The sequence below is a fragment of the Delphinapterus leucas genome, chromosome 11 (genome assembly GCF_059928025.1).
Source record: "Delphinapterus leucas isolate spDelLeu-1000000601 "Yukka" chromosome 11, BTC_Dleu_Yukka2, whole genome shotgun sequence".
NCBI lineage: Eukaryota > Metazoa > Chordata > Mammalia > Artiodactyla > Monodontidae > Delphinapterus > Delphinapterus leucas.
In genome coordinates, this window is record NC_143139.1 from 19,024,700 (window position 1) to 19,038,572 (window position 13,873).

The 13,873-nt window shown below is 37.6% G+C and overlaps 1 non-coding gene across 1 annotated transcript; it reads left to right on the plus strand.

The window, feature by feature from the left end:
* The first annotated feature begins 13,460 nt into the window (after positions 1-13,460).
* LOC115802870 (U6 spliceosomal RNA) lies at positions 13,461-13,567 on the plus strand. Its single transcript, XR_004023449.1, has one exon. It is a non-coding gene; the product is annotated as a U6 spliceosomal RNA (small nuclear RNA).
* The last annotated feature ends 306 nt before the right edge of the window (positions 13,568-13,873 follow it).

Consider the following 13,873-nt stretch of genomic DNA (forward strand, 5'->3'; position numbering starts at 1 on the left):
AAAGCTACAAGAATCAAAACATTGTGTGATATTGGCATAAGGATAATCATCGATCAGTCTAATAGAATTGATAGTCCAGATATAAATCTTTACTTTTACTGCCAATTCATTTTTGACAAGGATGTCAAGACAATTAAACTGAAAAAGTAGTCTTATCAAGAAAAGGTGCTAGGACAATTGGATATTCACACACGAAAGAATGAAGTTTGACAGCCTACCTCACAGCATGTACAGCAATTAACACAGAATGGATTAAATATCTAAATGTGAGAGTTAAAACTATAAAACTCTTAGAAAAAAACCATTGGGGTAAATCTTCATGACCTTGGGTTAGGCAATGATTTGTTAGCTATGATACCAGAAGAACAGGAATAAAAGAAAATGTAGGTAAATTGAACATTTTCAAAATTGAAACTTTTGAGCTTCAAAGGACATCATCACAAACATAAAGAGATAATGCACAGAATGGGAGAAAATATTTGCAAATCACATGTCTGATAAAGGACTTGTATCCAGAACATATAAGGAACTATTATATTGTTAGCAATCAGGAAATGCAAATCAAACTACAATGAGATATTGCTTTACACTCAATAGGATGGCTATAATCAAAAAGACAGATAATTAAAAATGATGAGGATATGGAGAAATTAAACTCTCGTATACTGCTGGTGGGAATGTAAAATAGTGCAGCCACTTTGGAAAACAAATAGCAGTTCCTCAGAAGTTTAAACATAGAGCTACTATATGATCTAGCAATTACATTTCTACATATATATTCAACAGAAGGGAAAATATGTATCTACATGAAAACTTGTATGAGTGTTCATAGCAACATTATTCATTACAGTTAAAAAATTAGAAATAATCCAAATGCCCATTAACTGATGAGTGGCTTCTTTCATTCAGCATAGTATTTTCACTGTTCACATGTGTTACAGTATATATTAGTTCTTTAGTTCTTGTTATTGCTGAATAATATTCCATTGTATGGAGGTAAGAGAGTAAGTAAGAGGCTAAAAAGGAGAAAGCAGAACACTGAAAACTAGTGAAGAAAGTATTTCGAGGATAAAAGAATAACAAATTTGCACCCCAATGTTCATAGCAGCACTATTTACAATAGCCAAGACATGGAAGCAACCTAAGTGTCCGTCGACAGATGAATGGATAAAGAAGATGTGTTGTGTGTGTGTGTGTGTATATATATATATATACACACAAGGCTGTGTCCTTGTATTTTGGGGTTTTTTTTAATGAATGATATTATGGCCTATAGAACATGCATGGAGAAATCTAATGGCATTGGAGATGGTGATGGTGTCAAAAAGAGGTAGGTAAATTGATGTATAAGGTAGTGGGAGCGTATAGAAGTTCTCTTCTGGCTGCCTCTGGGTTTTTTTGTTGTTACTTTCCATCTTGTAGGAGTTTTAAAAGATTTTTTTTTTAGAGCAGTTTTAGGTTCACAGCAAAATTGACTGGAAGGTGCAGAGAGTTTCTGCACATGCACAGCCTCCCCCATTATCAACATCCCCTCAGAGTGGTACATTTGTTACAATTGATGAGCCTACATTGAGTTGCTTCTGTTTTTATCAACGGAATATGAAACAAGCTTCTGAGCTGTGGGTGAGGAGGAAGAAAGCAGATTGAAAGTTTTAGGTGTGAAATATTATCCTGGACAATGAGAGAGTGAACCAAATGGGAAAATGACTGAGAAAACTTAATGGAATTGACACTCACTATCAAGGGCCCACTGGCCAGGTCATAAATTCAATTTGAGGCCAGACATTGTAGTTGGCGGATTGGGATTGCCTCATTCCTTTCTTTGAAAGGAAGCACATAGCAGGAGAAGAGTTGGAGTTTAACAAAATTGGATTTTTACCAGTTGTATATGACAAAGGGGGAGACACAAGACAGTAAGCGTTTATACAAGAGAATGGGATAATGATGGACCACCCAATCTGAGCTCCTTGGTTGAATCCTTGGATGCAGAACCTGTGGATAAGGAGGGCTGACCATACAGAGCTTATAAAGAAGTACAGTCTGCATGGCTCACTCAAGTTTACAAGCTGTGTTTATAATCACAGATGTGGCTGGCCCTCCACACTTCCTACAATAATTTGGAAAACTTAAGACAACATGAATACATGAAACATCACTTGCCATCAAAAAGGAAGAATTTGAAGGTTTAACCAGTTCATCTAATTTTTTATTGGTGCAAGGAGGTAAATCAGAACACCTGATCATGTTGTGTTGTGAGATACTGTATTCATTAGCATTATTTCCATTTCCTTTGATTATAGCCAAGAGCTTTATCCCCCCATGCAGAATACATAAGGCCTGAGTATCCACTTGCCACTGGACCACTGGATGGGTTGAAGACAGCTCATTCTTTATTCCACTTCAATCCCTGGCCTGTATGATGGTACTGTCCACAAGGGGGTGACACAATGCCAAGTATCCTTGTGATTTTTATGACCTGGACATCTGTCTAGTATGTATTAGACTAGGACCACAGGTTCTGCCACAGAGGTCATGGAAAAACTGCCAGATGGTAATGAATTTTAGCCACTGCGGACTTCAGCTGGATACAAATGACCTAAGGGGATGAGATTCCTTATCTTACTTCAAATCCCTTCAAGCTAACCTCTCCTTCCAAAATATGATTACAAATGCAACATTAATGCAGAAATAGACTTGAAGCCATGGAGTAGCATTAAGACAAATAATTTGGATAACGTGGCCAAAATTAAACGCTTAGATACTGAACCAAATAATTCATGTTTTTTGCTAGCCTCTATACTTCTTTCCTTCATCTGAGACAGAAACAAGAATAATAAAAATCTGCCACATTTGTTGTCCTCTTTTGTTAACTCCAAAATAGAAGATGTTATTATAATTATTGTATCACTCACAACAGTCACAGAATAATGTATAATAATATGACACTGGAATTATAGCCAAAGGATAGAGTGTTTTGTTAAGACAAATTTAATTTTCTAATAAACAGAGTTGTTTTTATTTGTTTTGGTTTTGTTTTTATTTTTGCTTTAGTTTCAACTCTTACTAACTTTTCCATGTTTATAAATAATTACCTCAATAATATAGTAAATGTAAATGAGTTTTTTATAGTGTCTTATGATCATAATAATAAATCTTTATTTGGAGGGTGGAAGGAACTCTTTATACATGAGCTTTTTTTTTTTGCTCACTTTAATAACTGATCGAATTTCTATATATTAATATTAATTCTATATTAATATTATAATTATACTAATATAATTCTATATTAATTATAGAATATTAATATTCTATAATTAATATAGAATATATATTCATATAATTATATATTCTATATATTAATATAAAATATTCTATATTTTTTGTCTTTCTCCCAAAAATGAGAAGAGAAAAATATTAATTCACTTATAGTCATGATTAGTAGGTATCCAACTAATTCATTTCAGCTAATTAATTGGTGAATTGAGTGTTATTGTAATGGTAATTTTATGATCTCTGAACTCACTTTCTGTATATAAATCCATATGGCAAACTGCATGAGATCTTGGTAGGAACCGTACAGAAAGAATATGGTAGACAAAGTATCAAATTCCCACTTTTTAGGTACTTTTATTTAAACATATTGTCCAAATATGAGGACCCCATGCCATTTCTTCCACACACAAGGTGGGCCATAATGGAAAATCTCTTTCTTGAGAAATTATGGAGAGTCTCTGGCAAACAGTCCTTTCTCAGTGTTCAGCTGTTAGCAGTCTGGATGAAGGCTCAGTCTGAAATGTTGGTTTGAAGGCTCCATATTTGTAGGGCTAATAAGGAAATAAAATTTAAAAAATAATATCAAAAACAGTTTTGGGAGGACCTTCAAGATGGCAAAGGAGTAAGATGTGGAGATCACCTTCCTCCCCACAAATACATCAGAAATACATCTACATGTGAAACAACTCCTACAGAACACCTACTGAACGCTGGCAGAAGACCTCAGACTTCTCAAAAGGCAAGAAATTCCCCACGTACCTGGGTAGAGCAAAAGAAAAAAGAAAAAACAGAGACAAAAGAATAGGGGTGGGACCTGCATCTCTGGGAGGGAGCTGGGAAGGAGGAAAAGTTTCCACACACTAGGAAGCCCCTTCACTGGCGGAGATGGCAGGTGGCGGGGTGGGGGGAAGCTTCAGAGCCACAGAGGAGAGCATAGCGACAGGGGTGCAGAGGACAAAGCGGAGAGATTCCTGCACAGAGGATCAGGGCCGACTGGCACTCACCAGCCCGAGAGGCTTGTCTTCTCACCCGCCGGGGCGGGCAGGGCTGGGAGCTGAGGCTCGGGCTTCGGAGGTCAGATCCCAGGGAGAGGACTGGGGCTGGCTGTGTGAACACAGCCTGAAGGGGGCTAGTGCACCACAGCTAGCCGGGAGGGAGTCTGGGAAAAAGTCTGGACCTGCCGAAGAGGCAAGACACCATTGTTTCGGGGGGTGTGAGGAGAGAGGGTTCAGAGCACAGCCTAAACGAGCTCCAGAGATGGGCACAAGCCGTGGTTATCACTGCGGACACCACAGACGGGCATGAAACGCTAAGGCTGCTGCTGCAGCCACCAAGAAGCCTGTGTGCAAGCACAGGTCACTATCCACACCTCCCCTCCCAGGAGCCTGTGCAGCACGCCACTGCCAGGGTCCCGTGATCCAGGGACAACTTCCCTGGGAGAACACACAGCAGGCCTCAGGCTCTTGCAACGTCACGTCGACCTCTGCCGCTGCAGGCTTGCCCCGCATTCCTTACCCCTCCCTCCCCCCGCCTGAGTGAGCCAGAGCCCCCTAATCAGCTGCTCCTTTAACCCCGTCCTGTCTGGGTGGGAAACAGATGCCCACAGGTGACCTACACGCAGAGGCGGGGCCAAATCCAAGGCTGAACCCCAGGAGCTATTCCAACAAAGAAGAGAAAGGGAAATCTCTCCCAGCAGCCTCAGGACCAGCAGATTAAATCTCCACAATCAACTTGATGTACCCTGCATCTGTGGAATACCTGAATACACAGTGAATCATCCCAAAATTGAAGAGGTGGACTTTAGGAGCAACTGTAGACTTGGGGTTTATTCTCTGCATCCGATTTGTTTCTGGTTTTATGTTTATCTTATTTTAGTATTTAGAGCTTCTTATCACTGGTAGATTTGTTTATTGATTTGGTTGCTCTCTTCCTTTAATTTATATATATATATATTTCTTTTTTTTCCTTTTTCACTTTTTGTGAGTGTGTATGTGTATGCTTCTTTGTGTGATTTTGTCTGTATAGCTTTGTTTTTACCATTTGTCCTTTTTCTTTTTTTTTTAGTATAGTTTTTAGTGCTTGTTATCATTAGTGGATTTGTTTATTGGTTTGGTTGCTGTTTTCTTTCTTTTTATTTTTTTTATTTTTAATTTTTTATTCTTAATAATTTCTTTTTATTTTAATGACTTTATTTTTTTTTCTTTCTTTTTTTTTTCTCCCTTTTCTTCCAAGCCGTGTGGCTGACACGGTCTTGGTTCTCCAGTTGGCTGTCAGGCCTGAGACTCTTAGGTGGGAGAGCCAAGTTCAGGACATTGGACAACCAGAGACTTCCCGGCCCCAAGTAAGATCAAATGGCAAAAGCTGTCCCACAGATCTCCACCTCAATGTTAAGACCCAGCTCCACTCAATGACCAGCAAGCTACAGGGCTGGACACCCTACGCCAAACAACTATCAAGACAGGAACACAACCCCACCCATTAGCAGAGAGGCTGCCTAAAATCATAATAAGTTCACAGACACCTCAAAACACACTACCAGATGCGTCCTGCCAAACAGAAAGACAAGATCCAGCCTCATCCACCAGAACACAGGCACCAGTCTCCTCCACAAGGAAGCCTATACAACCCACTGAACCAACCTTACCCACTGGGAGTGGACGCCAAAAAAAACGGGAACTATGAACCTGCAGCCTGTGAAAAGGAGACCCAAAATGCAGTAAGTTAAGCAAAATGAGAAGACAGAGAAATACACAGCAGATGAAGGAGCAAGATAAAAACCCACCAGACAAACAAATAAAGAGGAAATAGGCAGTCTACCTGAAAAAGAATTCAGAGCAATGATAGTAAAGATGATCCAAAACCTTAGAAATAGAATGGAAAAACTATAAGAAACGTTTAACAAGAACCTAGAAGAACTAAAGAGCAAACAAACAATGATGAACAACACAATACATGAAATCAAAAATTCTCTAGAAGGAATCAATAGCAGAATAACTGAGGCAGAAGAATGGATAAGTGACCTGGAAGATAAAATAGTGGAAATAACTACCACACAGCAGAATAAAGAAAAAAGAATGAAGAGAATTGAGGGCAATCTCAGAGACGTCTGGGACAATGTTAAACGCACAAACATTCGAATTCCAAGGGTTCCAGAAGAAGAAGAGAAAAAGAAAGGGACTGAGAAAATATTTGAAGAGATTATAGTTGAAAACTATATGGGAAAGGAAATAGTCAGTCAAGTCCAGGAAGTGCAGAGAGTCCCATACAGGATAAATCCAAGGAGAAACTCACCAAGACACATATTAATCAAACTATCACAAATTAAATACAAAGAAAAAATATTAAAAACAACAAAGGAGGGCTTCCCTGGTGGCGCAGTGGCTGAGAGTCCTCCTGCCGATGCAGGGGACACGGGTTCATACCCCGGTCCAGGAAGATCCCACATGCCACGGAGCGGCTGGTCCCATGAGCCATGACCTATGAGCCTGTGCATGCGGAGCCTGTGCTCTGCAACAGGAGAGGCCACAGCAGTGAGAGGCCTGAGTACCGCAAAAAAAAAAAGGGAATAACAACAATTAACATACAAGGGAATCCCCATAAGGTTAACAGCTGATCTTTCAGCAGAAATTCTGCAAGCCAGAAGGGTGTGGCAGGACATATTTAAAGTGATGAAAGGGAAAAACCTACAACCAAGATTACTCTACCCAGCAAGGATCTCAATCAGATTCAATGGAGAAATTAAAACCTTTACAGACAAGCAAAAGCTAAGAGAATTCAGCACCACCAAACCAGCTCTACAACAAATACTAAAGGAACTTCTCTAAGCAGGAAACACAAGGGAAGGAAAAGACCTACAATAACAAACCCAAAACAATTAAGAAAATGGTAATAGGCACACACATATCTATGATTAACTTAAATGTAAAAGGATTAGATGCTCCAACCAAAAGACATAGACTGGCTGAATGGATATAAAAACAAGACCCGTATATATGCTGTCTACAAGAGACCCACTTCAGACCTAGGGACACGTACAGACTGAAAGTGAAGGGATGGAAAAAGATATTCCATGTAAATGGAAGTCAAAAGAAAGCTGGAGTAGCAATCCTCATATCAGACGAAATACACTTTAAAATAAAGACTATTACAAGACCCAAAGAAGGACACTACATAGGACACTACATAATGATCAAGGGATCAATCCAAGAAGATATAACAGTTGTAAATATTTATGCACCCAACATAGGAGCACCTCATTACATAAGGCAAATGCTAACAGCCATAAAAGGGGAAATCGACAGTAACACAATCATAGTAGGAGACTTTAACACCCCACTTTCACCAATGGACAGATCATCCGAAATGAAAGTAAATAAGAAAACACAAGCTTTAAATGATACACTAAACAAGATGGACTTAATTCGTATTTATAGGACATTCCATCCAAAACCAACAGAATACACTTTCTTCTCAAGTGCTCATGGAACATTCTCCAGGATAGATCATATCTTGGGTCACAAATCAAGCCTTGTTAAATTTAAGAAAATTGAAATCATATCAAGTTTCTTTTCTGACCACATTGCTCTAAGACTAGGTATAAATTATAGGAAACAAATCTGTAAAAAATACAAATACATGGAGGCTAAATAATACACTACTTAATAACGAAGAGATCATTGAAGAAATCAAAGAGGAAATGAAAAAATACCTAGAAACAAATGACAATGAAAACACGACGACCCAAAACATATGGGATGCAGCAAAAGCACTTCTAAGAGGGAAGATTATAGCAATACAATCCTACCTCATGAAACCAGAAACATCTCAAATAAACAACCTAACTTTACACCTAAAGCAATTAGAGAACGAAGAACAAACAATAACCCAAAGTTAGCAGAAGGAATGAAATCATAAGGATCAGATCAAAAATAAATGAAAAAGAAATGAAAGAAACACTATCAAAGATTAATAAAACTAAAAGCTGGTCCTTTGAGAAGATAAAATTGATAAACCATTAGCCAGACTCATCAAGAAAAAAAGGGAGAAGACTCATATCAATAAAATTAGAAATGAAAAAGGAGAAGTAACAACTGACACTGCAGGAATACAAAGGATCGTGAGAGATTACTACAAGCAACTATATGCCAATAAAATGGACAGACTGGAAGAAATGGAAAAATTCTTAGAAAAGCACGACCTTCCAAGACTGAACCAGGAAGAAATAGAAAATATAAACAGACGAAACACAAGCACTGAAATTGAAACTGTGAGTAAAAATCTTCCAACAAACAAAAGCCCAGGACCAGATGGCTTCATAGGTGAAATCAACCAATCTTTGAATAATCATTAAGTATTAGTTGGAAATTGCTTAACTACCCAAATGTAGGAATATTCTTGGGGAAACCAAAAAATAAAAAACGAGAGTCCAATCTGAAGGGCTAATATCCTGGAAGGGTAAATAAGGATTATACAAAGAAACCAAAATAAATAACAACCACTATGTAAGAGAACACAAAGTAGAGAGGCATGGACTCAAGTGCTATGGAGAGTGGTTATCAAAATAATTAAGGAACCCAAAGAGTTTTCTTTAAATGTAAGCTAATCTGTTGACTTTTGTCACTTTTAATAAGTTAAAGCAAGATTTTAAAGAATTCATTAATTCTGTTTTAAAATAATGATAAAAATTCATTTTATGTTAACCATAATATTTATTTTGAGGAAAAATAATTTTATCAAAATGAAAAAAATAAATAAGAAGAGACATTTTTTCAAATCTCTTTAATGTTGGGCTTAATAGAAGTCAGGTGGATTCTCCTATCTGCTTCTGCATTCATTCTGTCGAGATTCCACATGTCAAGTAACCTCTGGAAAATTCCACACTATAACCCTGAGAAGACAGAGAGAAAGGCTAATAACATCTTAGTCTGATTATGAAAATAGTTTTGATTTCATCACTGATCCCCTGTAGGATGTAAGAACCCCAGGGTCACTGGTCCACACTTTGGGAATCTCTCACATAGGAAATCTGAGAAATAGAGAGTGAAAAGATTGAAAGAGTAGGAGAAACTTTAATGGGACATATTTTGTAGTGTGTATACTGGAAGAAATTCAAGTTTAAAGACTTGGATTTGAGACTTCATGAGTCATTTAAACCTTTCTGCCTTTCAATTTCATTGTCTCCTCTATGCAAAGTTGTTATAAGAATGTAATTAGCCAGCTTATATATAAAGGCTTTGTGAACTATAAAGCCTTTTATACCCACTATTATTTTTGTTTAGCATAACCTTGAATTGGGATTCAAAGGATGGATAATTAGCATGTGGATGTCTAGATCAGAGAGAGTGGAAATATTCTATTTCAGTACTATGTCTAATGATCACCTTAGTCCTCATTTCATTGCCCTACTGAAATATTTGACACTGTTTATTTGTTTCTCTCTGTTTAAACACTTTCTTTATTGGACCATCCATCAGAATTCTGCTCCCCATTTTCTTACCTGGCCACTCCTCTTCAGTCATCTTTGCTGGCTCCACCTGTTCTCTCTGAGCAATACCATTGACCTTCCCCAGGGCACTGGCCTTACCCTCATTTCCACTCTGTCTACACTCCTCCCTAAGCAACCTCATCCCATCTCATGGCCTTAAATAGCATCTCTGTGCTGATGAATCCCAAGGTTGCATCCCTAACTTGAAAAACCAGCTGCCTATTTTGCATATCTACTTAGATGTCCAGTGAGAAGCTCATACTTCATAGGTCTAAAAGCAAACCCTACATCCACCTTACTGAGCAATCTCCTATTCCTGATTCCCTTCCTGTTCCCATAGTTTACAGGACTCCTTGACCTTCTAACACACCCTGCAGGCTCTGCCTCAAGTCCTTTTTACAGCCTTTCTCTCTACCTACAGTTCTCCCTCCAAACACACCGGTGGCTCCCTTTTGATTTAATCTTTGCTCTAATGTCACTTTCTCAGTCAGATCTGTTTAAAAACTGCAAGTTCATTAAAATTTGCAAATCTTTTCTCCCCACTCTTTCCTGACATGTTCTATCCTATGTATTATCTATACTATAGCATAAATTATATATTTATTATATATTTATTTACTTTTTATTTTGTTTTTTCTTCCCTTGGGCACCAATTTTGCTTATTTTCTCTCTACATAAGCTCCATAAGGACAAGAATTTTTGCTTTATTCACTGATCTCTGTATTCCCAGGTTTTAGAATACATAGTACAGCCAGTAGGCTCTCAAATGTTTGTTTACTGTATAAATGTCTAGATCAAAATCTGAGGGGCTGGCATTAAGGAGCAGAAAATGTCCCTGGTGAGGCTAGAAAGGCAAAGAGGAAAAAGTGGGAGGAGGTAAACATGGTAAGTGTAAACTGAGCCTGACCGGAAGAGGGTTCATGCTGTAGAGCAGTAGATGGAAATGTGTTCTTAACAACGATCAAAGGTAACCTCAACAAAAGCTTTCATAGTATGTTGTGGGGTCTTCTTCCATGGAGACTGCTTGAAATTGAGAGGCTTTTCTCAGCCATTGTTAGGTTAATAATTAAGCTATCTGAAGGCAGAGGCTGAATGAAACGACTTCTTGGTTCTATGTCCTGTGATACATGAATATGAATTCCAGCTTGAAAACAAATCCCTCATGAGTCAGTATGCACCCAGTCTATTACTAACATATACAAATATATATAAAATTTACGTTAGATAAGCCTATTTTTGACGGACTGTTAATAGAGTGAGAGGGACTGAGTGAGAATACAGATTGAGGAGGATTTGAATGATCTTCTATGATGGTTAGTAAGTTATTTTTTAAGTTATATTTTAGTTTTACCAACTTGCCATAAATAATGTCAGCAACTAGATTTCAATTTTTTTTTAATATCTTGATGGTTACCACACTATTACAAAGCATTTCCCAGTTCTCAATAAAGCTAAAATTTTCAACAAGGGAAAACTTGTAGGGCCAAGTTTAGAGGTTAAAAACTCAGTAATGAATGTTCGTGTTCTTGTGGGTTATCTCAGATCCTTAGAATTATTTTAATGTCATTTTTAATGTGAATTTCCATGCTATTTTAATTCATTAGTCATGGGCTATCATTTTTCGAAGTAATTACTGTAATTTCATCAAATGACATAATTATAGTAAATACTTTGATGTAATTACCATAAATATGGAAAAAGACACACAAAGGTGTAATAATGTCACAAACTAAGATATTAATGATGTGTAAAGACAAATTATGATGACATTTATGACATGTAATAACATCACAGAGTTCTATGTTTATGTTGTATAAAGAATAATGATATAAATAGAATGTAAAATTACATCATGTAGACTAATTTATTTTATAAATAGTATAGAAACTTGAGAGCTCTATAAGGCTTCAAGTTCAGATGAATAGATCATTGCCACTTTTAGGCATTCCTCCCTTTGAACCCTAATAAATGACTCTGTTATTTTATTAAGGGTGAAAACTTTCCCTCTTAAAAGCACGGACATAGACACAAAGCAGAAACACAAAATTGAGAAACCTTGTTTAGTGCTTGAAAAAATTATTCATCTGAAGAGTCAGAGAAAGTAGCTGTTTGGAAGAAAAGTCAATGTCTGGTCCATATTGTCCATGGAGACTAACAGGTCACATCAGTATTTTCTTAAAAACAAGACAGCTTGACCATTTAGCACTTACCAAAGCAGACACCTATTTAATTAAAAGATTTCTTCTCTTGTCACATTATTAAATTTTATGTCCATGAAGAAATAACTTTGCATGTCTACATTCTGACTATTGGAATAATGTGAAAATAGGCTTCAAAGAAAAAGGAAAGAAAACCACAAACTTGAAGCAAAGTCTAATTTTGTGAACTTAATTAGTTCTTTTGTTAGACTGAGGCAGAAATGTATCTTAAAAATAATTCCTGCTGCAAAGTTGTAGCTTAGAGAGAAAAGTATTATGAACATCAATTAGTTTAGTTATGATATCATTAGTGATCAGCATCTTTATGATAGCAAGAGAAACCCAATGTCAGAAGATAGCCTTTTCCTAATGGATTAGTTGAAGGATTTTTTTTGAGCATTCCCTTGGTCTGATCACATCCTGAGGCTGGAATTTAGTAGTCTGAGATAGTCATTCTCTTTCCTTCTATTCTCTAGTGCAGTTTAAAGACTCTTTCCACTCTGCAGCCTTAGTGTTCTTCATGGCCTTGATAAGGTTTTAGGGTAAGGTATTTTTCCTTCCATGGACGCATAATTCCAGGTGACTATAGTAATAATTTTCTCAACTGTTTTGCCACTTTTCACTGTGGGCTGCCAAAGCTCCATTCACTAATAACAAGTGGATTATTCTTGTTTTTTTGTTTGCAAAATGAATCAGACTCAACAGTAAATGTACAGATTCCTATTTCCTTGAAGGTCTATTGCTTACAATCACTTCTGATCCCAATTTCTGCCTTGGTAAGGGTTCTTAATTGCAAACAACAGAGTCTACTCCAGCTAGTTTGAGCACTAAACAAATTTGTCATACTCTGGAGTTCATTAATCTGCATAAGGTCCAATAAATTAGACTCAGAAGCTACACCATCAGGAAAAAATCCAAATATGCCACTGGAACGCTTGCAGGCATAATACTACTTCCACAGACACAGTGTACCCCTTCCCTGGGAAGATGAGCATAGAAACTTGGAAAGCTACTTCTAGGACCTCTGTCCCTGCTACATCTGATAGCTCAATGCCCCTGTGCCACATTCCTTGACACAGGTCAGCAAAGTGAGGAAGGCCTCTTTCCTCACTACAGGGTGCTCTCTGCTACGGGGAAGTCATCATCTTGTTCCATCTGATTGTTGGGACCTAGGTTGCATGGCTGTGTCTCACCTGCAAAGGAGACAGAGAGGTGAAGTCCTGGCCTCGAACTTGGAGAAGAGAGAATCATAATGCAGAAAGCTACCTTAAAATATAGAAATGGTTTTCAAAAGTTTCGGGGCTGACTTAAACTTCACTCATGACCGCTATATCTGGGAAATACTCCATGGGACCTCAGGTTTAGAAAACACGTGGAGATACTTTAAAATGTTCCAAACCATCTCATTCAAGCTTTATCATTCGATTAAATTTAAAAAGCACTTGGATGCTTTGGAGTGCCTCCCAGTATGTCTCAGTGACTCTGCTGTTTAGAATCAGGGTGTGGTGCTTGCTTCGGCAGCACAGATACTAAAATTGGAATGATACAGAGAAGATTAGCATGGCCCCTGTGCAAGGATGTCACGCAAATTCGTGAAGTGTTCCATATTTTTAAAGCAATTATACTCCAATAAAGATGTTTAAAAAAAAAAATCAGGGTGTGGTGATGGAGATGAATATACAAATAGACCCGGGTCTGAATGGGTCTGAATTGCTAAAGTAAATCATTGTTCTAAACTAAATGCCGTTACACTTTATGAAGTGTCATCAGGCTCCCAATATCAATCTAACATGCTACCATAGGGCTGAGCAATTCCACTCCAAGGTATATATCTAAAAAAACCAAAGACACTAGTTCAGAGAGAGGTATACACCCCAATGTTCACAGAAGCATTATTTACAATTGCCAGAGTAAGGAA